The sequence below is a fragment of the Schistocerca serialis genome, chromosome 8, assembly GCF_023864345.2.
Source record: "Schistocerca serialis cubense isolate TAMUIC-IGC-003099 chromosome 8, iqSchSeri2.2, whole genome shotgun sequence".
In the NCBI taxonomy this organism is placed as follows: domain Eukaryota; kingdom Metazoa; phylum Arthropoda; class Insecta; order Orthoptera; family Acrididae; genus Schistocerca; species Schistocerca serialis.
Genome location: NC_064645.1, coordinates 25,234,752 through 25,247,296, shown reverse-complemented (window position 1 = coordinate 25,247,296; position 12,545 = coordinate 25,234,752).

Below are 12,545 nucleotides of genomic sequence, written 5' to 3'. Positions count from 1 at the left end.
TGAGTTTCCGATGCTTCACTTCAGGTTTACTGTATCCCTTGGACCTTCTTATTGACGATGAACCACAGAAATTGCATCGAAATTAAATTGAAAAAGCACAATGCCGACTTAAGTACAAGAGGACTGATACTCTAACTTTCTATGATTTGAACCTCTCCTGTGAGGTCAGATTTAGATTCCGATGCTTCACTTCAGGTTTACTGTATCCCTTGGACCTTCTTATTGACGATAAACTCAGAAATTGCATCCGAATTTAATACAAATGGCACAATGCCGACTTAAGTACAAGAGGACTGACATTCTAACTTTCTATGACTCGAACCTCTCCTGAGAGTCCAGTTTTAGATTCCGTGCTTCACCTCAGGTTTACTGTATCCCTTGGACTTTCTTGTTGACGATGAACCACCGAAATTGCATCGGAATTAAATTCAAAAGGCACAATGCCGACTTAAGTACAAGAGGACTGACACTCTAACTTTCTATAATTTGAACCTCTCCTGTGAGGTCAGATTTAGATTCCGATGCTTCACTTCAGGTTTACTGTATGCCTTGGACCTTCTTATAGACGATAAAACACAGAAATTTCATCCTAATTTAATACAAATGGCACAATGCCGACTTAAGTACAAGAGGACTGAAACTCTCACTTTCTATGATTTGAACCTCTCCTGTGAGTTCAGTTTTAGATTCCGATGCTTCACTTCTGGTTGACTGTATCCGTTAGACCTTCTTATTGACGATGAAACACAGAAAATGCATCCGAATTTAATACAAACGGCACAATGCAGGCTTAAGTACAAGAGGGCTGACACTCTCACTTTCTATGATTCGAACCTCCCCTGTGAGATCAGTTTTAGATTCCGATGCTTCACTTCAGGTTTACCGTATCCCTTGGACCTTCTTATTGACGATAAAACAACGAAATCGCATCGGAATTAAATTCAAAATGTACAATGCCGACCTAAGTAGAAGAGGACTGACACTCTCACTTTCTATGATTTGTACCTGTCCTGTGAGTCCAGTTTTAGATTCCGATGCTTCACTTCAGGTGTCCTGTATACCTTGCACCTTCTTATTGACGATGAAACACAGAAATTGTATCCGAATTTAATACAAAAGGCACAATGCCAACTTAAGTACAAGAGGACTAAGATTCTAACATTCTATGATTTGAACCTCTCCTGAGAGTCCAGTTTTAGATTCTGATGCTTCACTTCTGGTTTACTATATCCCTAGGACATTCTTATTGTCGATGAAACACAGAAATTGCATCCGAGTTTAATACAAATGGCACAATACCGACTTAAGTACAAGAGGAGTGACACTCTAACTTTCTATGATTTGAACCTCTCCTGTGAGTGCAGTTTTAGATTCCGATGCTTCACTTCTGGTTGACTGTATCCGTTAGACCTTCTTATTGACGATGAAACACAGAAAATGCATCCGAATTTAATACAAATGGCACAATGCAGGCTTAAGTACAAGAGGGCTGACACTCTCACTTTCTATGATTCGAACCTCTCCTGTGAGATCAGTTTTAGATTCCGATGCTACACTTCAGGTTTCCTGTATACCTTGCACCTTCTTATTGACGATGAAACACAGAAATTGTATCCGAATTTAATACAAAAGGCACAATGCCAACTTAAGTACAAGAGGACTGAGATTCTAACTTTCTATGATTTGAACCTCTCCTGAGAGTCCAGTTTTAGATTCCGATGCTTCACTTCTGGTTTACTATATCCCTAGGACATTCTTATTGTCGATGAAACACAGAAATTGCATCCGAGTTTAATACAAATGGCACAATACCGACTTAAGTACAAGAGGACTGACACTCTAACTTTCTATGATTTGAACCTCTCCTGTGAGTCCAGTTTTAGTTTCCGATGCTTCACTTCAGTTTTACTGTATCCCTTGGACCTTCTTATTGACGATGAACCACAGAAATTGCATGGAAATTAAATTGAAAAAGCACAATGCCGACTTAAGTACAAGAGGACTGATACTCTAACTTTCTATGATTTGAACCTCTCCAGAGAGTCCAGTTTTAGATTCTGATGCTTCACTTCAGGTTTACTGTATCCCTTGGACTTTCTTATTGACGATGAAACACCGAAATTGCATCCGAATTTAATACAAAAGGCACAATACCGACCTCCGTACAAGAGGAGTGACACTCTAACTTACTATGATTTGAATCTCTCCTGTGAGTCCAGTTTTAGATTCCGATGCTTCACTTCAGGTTTACTGTATCCCTTGGACGTTCTTATTGGCGATGAAAAACAGACATTGCATCGGAATTAAATTCAAAAGACACAATGCCGACCTAAGTAGAAGAGGGCTAACACTCTCACTTTCTATGATTTGGACCTCTTCTGTGAGTCCAGTTTTAGATTCCGATGCTTCACTTCAGGTTTCCTGTATACCTTGCACCTTCTTATTGACGATGAAACACAGAAATTGTATCCGAATTTAATACAAAAGGCACAATGCCAACTTAAGTACAAGAGGACTGAGATTCTAACTTTCTATGATTTGAACCTCTCCTGAGAGTCCAGTTTTAGATTCCGATGCTTCACTTCTGGTTTACTATATCCCTAGGACATTCTTATTGTCGATGAAACACAGAAATTGCATCCGAGTTTAATACAAATGGCACAATACCGACTTAAGTACAAGAGGAGTGACACTCTAACTTTCTATGATTTGAACCTCTCCTGTGAGTCCAGTTTTAGATTCCGATGCTTCACTTCTGGTTGACTGTATCCGTTAGACCTTCTTATTGACGATGAAACACAGAAAATGCATCCGAATTTAATACAAATGGCACAATGCAGGCTTAAGTACAAGAGGGCTGACACTCTCACTTTCTATGATTCGAACCTCTCCTGTGAGATCAGTTTTAGATTCCGATGCTTCACTTCAGGTTTACCGTATCCCTTGGACCTTCTTATTGACGATAAAACAACGAAATCGCATCGGAATTAAATTCAAAATGTACAATGCCGACCTAAGTACAAGAGGACTGACACTCTCACTTTCTATGATTTGTACCTCTCCTGTGAGTCCAGATTTAGATTTCGATGCTTCACTTCATGTTTACTGTATATCTTGGACCTTCTTACTGACGATGAAACACAGAAATTGCATCCGAATTTAATACAAAAGGCACAATACCGACTTAAGTACAAGAGGACTGACACTCTCACTTTCTATGATTTGATTCCCTCCTGTGAGTCCAGTTTTAGATTCCGATGTATCACTTCCGGTCTACTGTATACCTTTCAACTTCTGATTGACGATGAAACACAGAAATTGCATCGGAATTTAATACAAAAGGCCCAATGCCGACTTAAGTAAAAGAGGACCGACCCCCTAACTTTCTATGATTTGAACCTCTCCTGTGAGTCCAGTTTTAGATTCTGATGCTTCACTTCAGGTTTACTGTATCCCTTCGACCTTCTTATTGACGATGAAACACAGAAATTGCATCCGAATTTAATACAAAAGTCACAATGCCGACTTAAGTAAAAGAGGAGTGACACTCTAACTTACTATGATTTGAATCTCTCCTGTGAGTCCAGTTTTAGATTCCGATGCTTCACTTCAGGTTTACTGTATCCCTTGGACTTTCTTATTGACGATGAAACACCGAAATTGCATCCGAATTTAATACAAAAGGCACAATACCGACCTCCGTACAAGAGGAGTGACACTCTAACTTACTATGATTTGAATCTCTCCTGTGAGTCCAGTTTTAGATTCCGATGCTTCACTTCAGGTTTACTGTATCCCTTGGACGTTCTTATTGGCGATGAAAAACAGACATTGCATCGGAATTAAATTCAAAAGACACAATGCCGACCTAAGTAGAAGAGGGCTAACACTCTCACTTTCTATGATTTGGACCTCTTCTGTGAGTCCAGTTTTAGATTCCGATGCTTCACTTCAGGTTTACTGTATACCTTGCACCTTCTTATTGACGATGAAACACAGAAATTGCATCGGAAATAAATTCAAAAGGCACAATGCCGACCTAAGTACAACAGGACTGACACTCTCACTTTTTTTATGATTTGAACCTCTCCTGTGAGTCCAGTTTTAGATTCCGATGCTTCACGTCAGGTTTACTGTATCCCTTGGACCTTCTAATTGACGATGAAACACAGAGTTTGCATCCGAATTTAATACAAAAGTACAATGCCGACTCCAGTACAAGAGGACTGACACTCTCACTTTCTATGATTTGAACCTCTCCTGTGAGTCCAGTTTTAGTTTCCGATGCTTCACTTCAGGTTTCCTGTATTCCTTGGACCTTCTTATTGACGATGAACCACAGAAATTGCATCGAAATTAAATTGAAGAAGCACAATGCCGACTTAAGTACAAGCGGACTGATACTCTATCTTTCTATGATTTGAACCTCTCCTGTGAGGTCAGATTTAGATTCCGATGCTTCACTTCAGGTTTACTCTATCCCTTGGACCTTCTTATAGACGATAAAACACAGAAATTGCATCCGAATTTAGTACAAATGGCACAATGCCGACTTAAGTACAAGACGACTGATACTCTATCTTTCTATGATTTGAACCTCTCCTGTGAGTCCAGTTTTAGTTTCCGATGCTTCACTTCAGTTTTACTGTATCCCTTGGACCTTCTTATTGACGATGAACCACAGAAATTGCATGGAAATTAAATTGAAAAAGCACAATGCCGACTTAAGTACATGAGGACTGATACTCTAACTTTCTATGATTTGAACCTCTCCTGAGAGTCCAGTTTTAGATTCCGATGCTTCACTTCAGGTTTACTGTATCCCTTCGACTTTCTTATTGTCGATGAAACACAGAAATTGCATCCGAGTTTAATACAAATGGCACAATACCGACTTAAGTACAAGAGAAGTGACACTCTAACTTTCTATGATTTGAACCTCTCCTGTGAGTCCAGTTTTAGATTCCGATGCTTCACTTCAGGTTTACTGTATATCTTGGACATTCTTACCGACGATGAAACACAGAAATTGCATCCGAATTTAATACAAATGGCACAATGCCGACTTAAGTACAAGAGAACTGACACTCTCACTTTCTATGATTTGAATCCCTCCTGTGAGTCCAGTTTTAGATTCCGATGCTTCACTTCGGGTTTACTGTATACCTTGCAACTTCTGATTGACGATGAAACACAGAAATTGCATCGGAATTTAATACAAAAGGCACAATGCCGACTTAAGTAATAGAGGACCGACCCTCTAACTTTCTATGATTTGAACCTCTCCTGTGAGTCCAGTTTTATATTACGATGCTTCACTTCAGGTTTACTGTATCCCTTCGACCATCTTACTGACGATGAAACACAGAAATTGCATCCGAATTTAATACAAAAGGCACAATGCCGGCTTAAGTAAAAGAGGACTGACACTCTAACATTCTATGATTTGAACCTATATTGCGAGTCCAGTTTAAGATTCCGATGCTTCACTTAAGGTTTACTGTATCCCTTGGATCTTCTTATTGACGATGAAACACAGAGTTTGCATCCGAATTTAATACAAAAATCACAATGCCGACTTAAGTACAAGAGGAGTGACACTCTAACTTACTATGATTTGAATCTCTCCTGTGAGTCCAGTTTTAGATTCCGATGCTTCACTTCAGGTTTACTGTATCCCTTGGACGTTCTTATTGGCGATGAAACACAGACATTGAATCGGAATTAAATTCAAAAGGCACGATACCGACCTAAGTAGAAGAGGACTAACACTCTCACTTTCCATGATTTGAAACTCTTCTGTGAGTCCAGTTTTAGATTCCAATGCTTCACTTCAGGTTTACTGTATATCTTGCACCTTCTTATTGACGATGAAACACAGAAATTGCATCGGAAATAAATTCAAAAGGCACAATGCCGACGTAAGTACAAGAGGACTGACACTCTCACTTTCTATGATTTGAACCTCTCCTGTGAGTCCAGTTTTAGATTCCGATGCTTCACTTCAGGTTTACTGTATCCCTTGGACCTTCTAATTGACGATGAAACACAGAGTTTGCCTCAGAATTTAATACAAAAGTACAATGCCGACTTAAGTACAAGAGGACTGACACTCTAACTTTCTATGTTTTGAACCTCTCCTGTGAGTCCAGGTTGAGATTCCGATGCTTCACTTCAGGTTTACTGTATCCCTTGGACCTTCTTATTGACGATGAAACACAGATATTGCATTCGAATTTAATACAAAAATCACAATGGCGACTTAAGTACAAGAGGACTGACACTCTCACTTTCTATGATTTGAACCTCTCCTGTGAGTCCAGTTTTAGTTTCCGATGCTTCACTTCAGGTTTACTGTATCCCTTGGACCTTCTTATTGACGATGAACCACAGAAATTGCATCGAAATTAAATTGAAAAAGCACAATGCCGACTTAAGTACAAGAGGACTGATACTCTAACTTTCTATGAATTGAACCTCTCCTGTGAGGTCAGATTTAGATTCCGATGCTTCACTTCAGGTTTACTGTATCCCTTGGACCTTCTTATTGACGATAAACACAGAAATTGCATCCGAATTTAATACAAATGGCACAATGCCGACTTAAGTACAAGAGGACTGACATTCTAACTTTCTATGACTCGAACCTCTCCTGAGAGTCCAGTTTTAGATTCCGTGCTTCACCTCAGGTTTACTGTATCCCTTGGACTTTCTTGTTGACGATGAACCACCGAAATTGCATCGGAATTAAATTCAAAAGGCACAATGCCGACTTAAGTACAAGAGGACTGACACTCTAACTTTCTATAATTTGAACCTCTCCTGTGAGGTCAGATTTAGATTCCGATGTTTCACTTCAGGTTTACTGTATCCCTTGGACCTTCTTATAGACGATAAAACACAGAAATTTCATCCTAATTTAATACAAATGGCACAATGCCGACTTAAGTACAAGAGGACTGAAACTCTCACTTTCTATGATTTGAACCTCTCCTGTGAGTCCAGTTTTAGATTCCGATGCTTCACTTCTGGTTGACTGTATCCGTTAGACCTTCTTATTGACGATGTAACACAGAAAATGCATCCGAATTTAATACAAACGGCACAATGCAGGCTTAAGTACAAGAGGGCTGACACTCTCACTTTCTATGATTCGAACCTCTCCTGTGAGATCAGTTTTAGATTCCGATGCTTCACTTCAGGTTTACCGTATCCCTTGGACCTTCTTATTGACGATAAAACAACGAAATCGCATCGGAATTAAATTCAAAATGTACAATGCCGACCTAAGTAGAAGAGGACTGACACTCTCACTTTCTATGATTTGTACCTGTCCTGTGAGTCCAGTTTTAGATTCCGATGCTTCACTTCAGGTTTCCTGTATACCTTGCACCTTCTAATTGACGATGAAACACAGAAATTGTATCCGAATTTAATACAAAAGGCACAATGCCAACTTAAGTACAAGATGACTGAGATTCTAACTTTCTATGATTTGAACCTCTCCTGAGAGTCCAGTTTTAGATTCCGATGCTTCACTTCTGGTTTACTATATCCCTAGGACATTCTTATTGTCGATGAAACACAGAAATTGCATCCGAGTTTAATACAAATGGCACAATACCGACTTAAGTACAAGAGGAGTGACACTCTAACTTTCTATGATTTGAACCTCTCCTGTGAGTCCAGTTTTAGATTCCGATGCTTCACTTCTGGTTGACTGTATCCGTTAGACCTTCTTATTGACGATGAAACACAGAAAATGCATCCGAATTTAATACAAATGGCACAATGCAGGCTTAAGTACAAGAGGGCTGACACTCTCACTTTCTATGATTCGAACCTCTCCTGTGAGATCAGTTTTAGATTCCGATGCTTCACTTCAGGTTTACCGTATCCCTTGGACCTTCTTATTGACGATAAAACAACGAAATCGCATCGGAATTAAATTCAAAATGTACAATGCCGACCTAAGTAGAAGAGGACTGACACTCTCACTTTCTATGATTTGTACCTCTCCTGTGAGTCCAGTTTTAGATTTCGATGCTTCACTTCATGTTTACTGTATATCTTGGACCTTCTTACTGACGATGAAACACAGAAATTGCATCCGTATTTAATACAAAAGGCACAATACCGACTTAAGTACTAGAGGACTGACACTCTCACTTTCTATGATTTGATTCCCTCCTGTGAGTCCAGTTTTAGATTCCGATGTATCACTTCCGGTCTACTGTATACCTTTCAACTTCTGATTGACGATGAAACACAGAAATTGCATCGGAATTTAATACAAAAGGCCCAATGCCGACTTAAGTAAAAGAGGACCGACCCCCTAACTTTCTATGATTTGAACCTCTCCTGTGAGTCCAGATTTAGATTCTGATGCTTCACTTCAGGTTTACTGTATCCCTTCGACCTTCTTATTGACGATGAAACACAGAAATTGCATCCGAATTTAATACAAAAGGCACAATGCCGACTTAAGTAAAAGAGGAGTGACACTCTAACTTACTATGATTTGAATCTCTCCTGTGAGTCCAGTTTTAGATTCCGATGCTTCACTTCAGGTTTACTGTATCCCTTGGACTTTCTTATTGACGATGAAACACCGAAATTGCATCCGAATTTAATACAAAAGGCACAATACCGACCTACGTACAAGAGGAGTGACACTCTAACTTACTATGATTTGAATCTCTCCTGTGAGTCCAGTTTTAGATTCCGATGCTTCACTTCAGGTTTACTGTATCCCTTGGACGTTCTTATTGGCGATGAAAAACAGACATTGCATCGGAATTAAATTCAAAAGACACAATGCCGACCTAAGTAGAAGAGGACTAACACTCTCACTTTCTATGATTTGGACCTCTTCTGTGAGTCCAGTTTTAGATTCCGATGCTTCACTTCAGGTTTACTGTATACCTTGCACCTTCTTATTGACGATGAAACACAGAAATTGCATCGGAAATAAATTCAAAAGGCACAATGCCGACCTAAGTACAACAGGACTGACACTCTCACTTTTTTTATGATTTGAACCTCTCCTGTGAGTCCAGTTTTAGATTCCGATGCTTCACTTCAGGTTTACTGTATCCATTGGACCTTCTAATTGACGATGAAACACAGAGTTTGCATCCGAATTTAATACAAAAGTAAAATGCCGACTCCAGTACAAGAGGACTGACACTCTAAGTTTCTATGTTTTGAACCTCTCCTGTGAGTCCAGTTTTAGTTTCCGATGCTTCACTTCAGGTTTCCTGTATTCCTTGGACCTTCTTATTGACGATGAACCACAGAAATTGCATCGAAATTAAATTGAAGAAGCACAATGCCGACTTAAGTACAAGAGGACTGATACTCTATCTTTCTATGATTTGAACCTCTCCTGTGAGGTCAGATTTAGATTCCGATGCTTCACTTCAGGTTTACTCTATCCCTTGGACCTTCTTATAGACGATAAAACACCGAAATTGCATCCGAATTTAGTACAAATGGCACAATGCCGACTTAAGTACAAGAGGACTGATACTCTATCTTTCTATGATTTGAACCTCTCCTGTGAGTCCAGTTTTAGATGCTGATGCTTCACTTCAGGTTTACTGTATCCCTTGGACTTTCTTATTGTCGATGAAACGCAGAAATTGCATCCGAGTTTAATACAAATGGCACAATACCGACTTAAGTACAAGAGGAGTGACACTCTAACTTTCTATGAATTGAACCTCTCCTGTGAGTCCAGTTTTAGATTCCGATGCTTCACTTCAGGTTTACTGTAAATCTTGGACATTCTTACTGACGATGAAACACAGAAATTGCATCCGAATTTAATACAAATGGCACATTGCCGACTTAGATACAAGAGAACTGACACTCTCACTTTCTATGATTTGAATCCCTCCTGTGAGTCCAGTTTTAGATTCCGATGCTTCACTTCGGGTTTACTGTATACCTTGCAACTTCTGATTGACGATGAAACACAGAAATTGCATCGGAATTTAATACAAAAGGCACAATGCCGACTTAAGTAATAGAGGACCGACCCTCTTAACTTTCTATGATTTGAACCTCTCCTGTGAGTCCAGTTTTATATTATGATGCTTCACTTCAAGTTTACTGTATCCCTTCGACCATCTTATTGACGATGAAACACAGAAATTGCATCCGAATTTAGTACAAAAGGCACAATGCCGACTTAAGTAAGAGAGGACTGACACTCTAACATTCTATGATTCGAACCTCCATTGCGAGTCCAGTTTTAGATTCCGATGCTTCACTTAAGGTTTAGTGTATCCCTTGGACCTTCTTATTGACGATGAAACACAGAGTTTGCATCCGAATTTAATACAAAAATCACAATGCTGACTTAAGTACATGAGGAGTGACACTCTAACTTACTATGATTTGAATCTCTCCTGTGAGTCCAGTTTTAGATTCCGATGCTTCACTTCAAGTTTACTGTATCCCTTGGACGTTCTTATTGGCGATGAAACACAGACATTGCATCGGAATTAAATTCAAATGGCACAATACCGACCTAAGTAAAAGAGGACCGACCCTCTAACTTTCTATGATTTGAACCTCTCCTGTGATTCCAGTTTTATATTATGATGCTTCACTTCAGGATTACTGTATCCCTTCGACCATCTTATTGACGATGAAGCACAGAAATTGCATCCGAATGTAATACACAAGGCACAATGCCGACTTAAGTAAAAGAGAACTGAAACTCTAACATTCTATAATTTCAACCTCCATTGCGAGTCCAGTTTTAGATTCCGATGCTTCACTTAAGGTTTACTGTATCCATTGGACCTTCTTATTGACGATGAAACACAGAGTTTGCATCCGAATTTAATACAAAAATCACGATGCCGACTTAAGTACAAGAAGAGTGACACTCTAACTTACTATGATTTGAATCTCTCCTGTGAGTCCAGTTTTAGATTCCGATGCTTCACTTCAGGATTACCGTATCCCTTGGACGTTCTTATTGGCGATGGAACACAGACATTGCATCGGAATTAAATTCAAAAGGCACGATACCGACCTAAGTAGAGGAGGACTAACACTCTCACTTTCTATGATTTGAAACTCTTCTGTGAGTCCAGTTTTAGATTCCGATGCTTCACTTCAGGTTTACTGTATACCTTGCACCTTCTTATTGACGATGAAACACAGAAATTGCATCGGAAATAAATTCAAAAGGCACAATGCCGACGTAAGTACAAGAGGACTGACACTCTCACTTTCTATGATTTGAACCTCTCCTGTGAGTGCAGTTTTAGTTTCCGATGCTTCACTTCAGGTTTACTGTATCCCTTGGACCTTCTTGTTGACGATGAACCACAGAAATTGCATCGAAATTAAATTGAAAAAGCACAATGCCGACTAAAGTACAAGAGGACTGATACCCTAACTTTCTATGATTTGAACCTCTCTTGTGAGGTCAGATTTAGATTCCGATGCTTCACATCAGGTTTACTGTATCCCTTGGACCTTCTTATAGACGATAAACACAGAAATTGCATCCGAATTTAATACAAATGGCACAATGCCGACTTAAGTACAAGAGGACTGACATTCTCACTTTCTATGACTTGAACCTCTCCTGAGAGTCCAGTTTTAGATTCCGATGCTTCACTTCAGGTTTACTGTATCCCTTGGACTTTCTTGTTGACGATGAACCACCGAAATTGCATCGGAATTAAATTCAAAAGGCACAATGCCGACTTAAGTACAAGAGGACTGACACTCTAACTTTCTATGATTTGAACCTCTCCTGTGAGGTCAGATTTAGATTCCGATGCTTCACTTCAGGTTTACTGTATCCCTTGGACCTTCTTATAGACGATAAAACACAGAAATTTCATCCTAATTTAATACAAATGGCACAATGCCGACTTAAGTACAAGAGGACTGACACTCTCACTTTCTATCATTTGAACCTCTCCTGTGAGTCCAGTTTTAGATTCCGATGCTTCACTTCTGGTTGACTGTATCCGTTGGACCTTCTTATTGACGATGAAACACAGAAAATGCATCCGAATTTAATACAAACGGCACAATGCAGGCTTAAGTACAAGAGGGCTGACACTCTCACTTTCTATGATTCGAACCTCTCCTGTGAGATCAGTTTTAGATTCCGATGCTTCACTTCAGGTTTACTGTATATCTTGGACCTTCTTACTGACGATGAAACACAGAAATTGCATCCGAATTTAATACAAAAGGCACAATACCGACTTAAGTACAAGAGGACTGACACTCTAACTTTCTATGATTTGAATCCCTCCTGTGAGTCCAGTTTTAGATTCCGATGTTTCACTTCCGGTCTACTGTATCCCTGTCAACTTCTGATTGACGATGAAACACAGAAATTGCATCGGAATTTAATACAAAAGGCACAATGCCGACTTAAGTAAAAGAGGACCGACCCTCTAACTTTCTATAATTTGAATCTCTCCTGTGAGTCCAGGTTTAGATTCTGATGCTTCACTTCAGGTTTACTGTATCCCTTCGACCTTCTTATTGGCGATGAAACA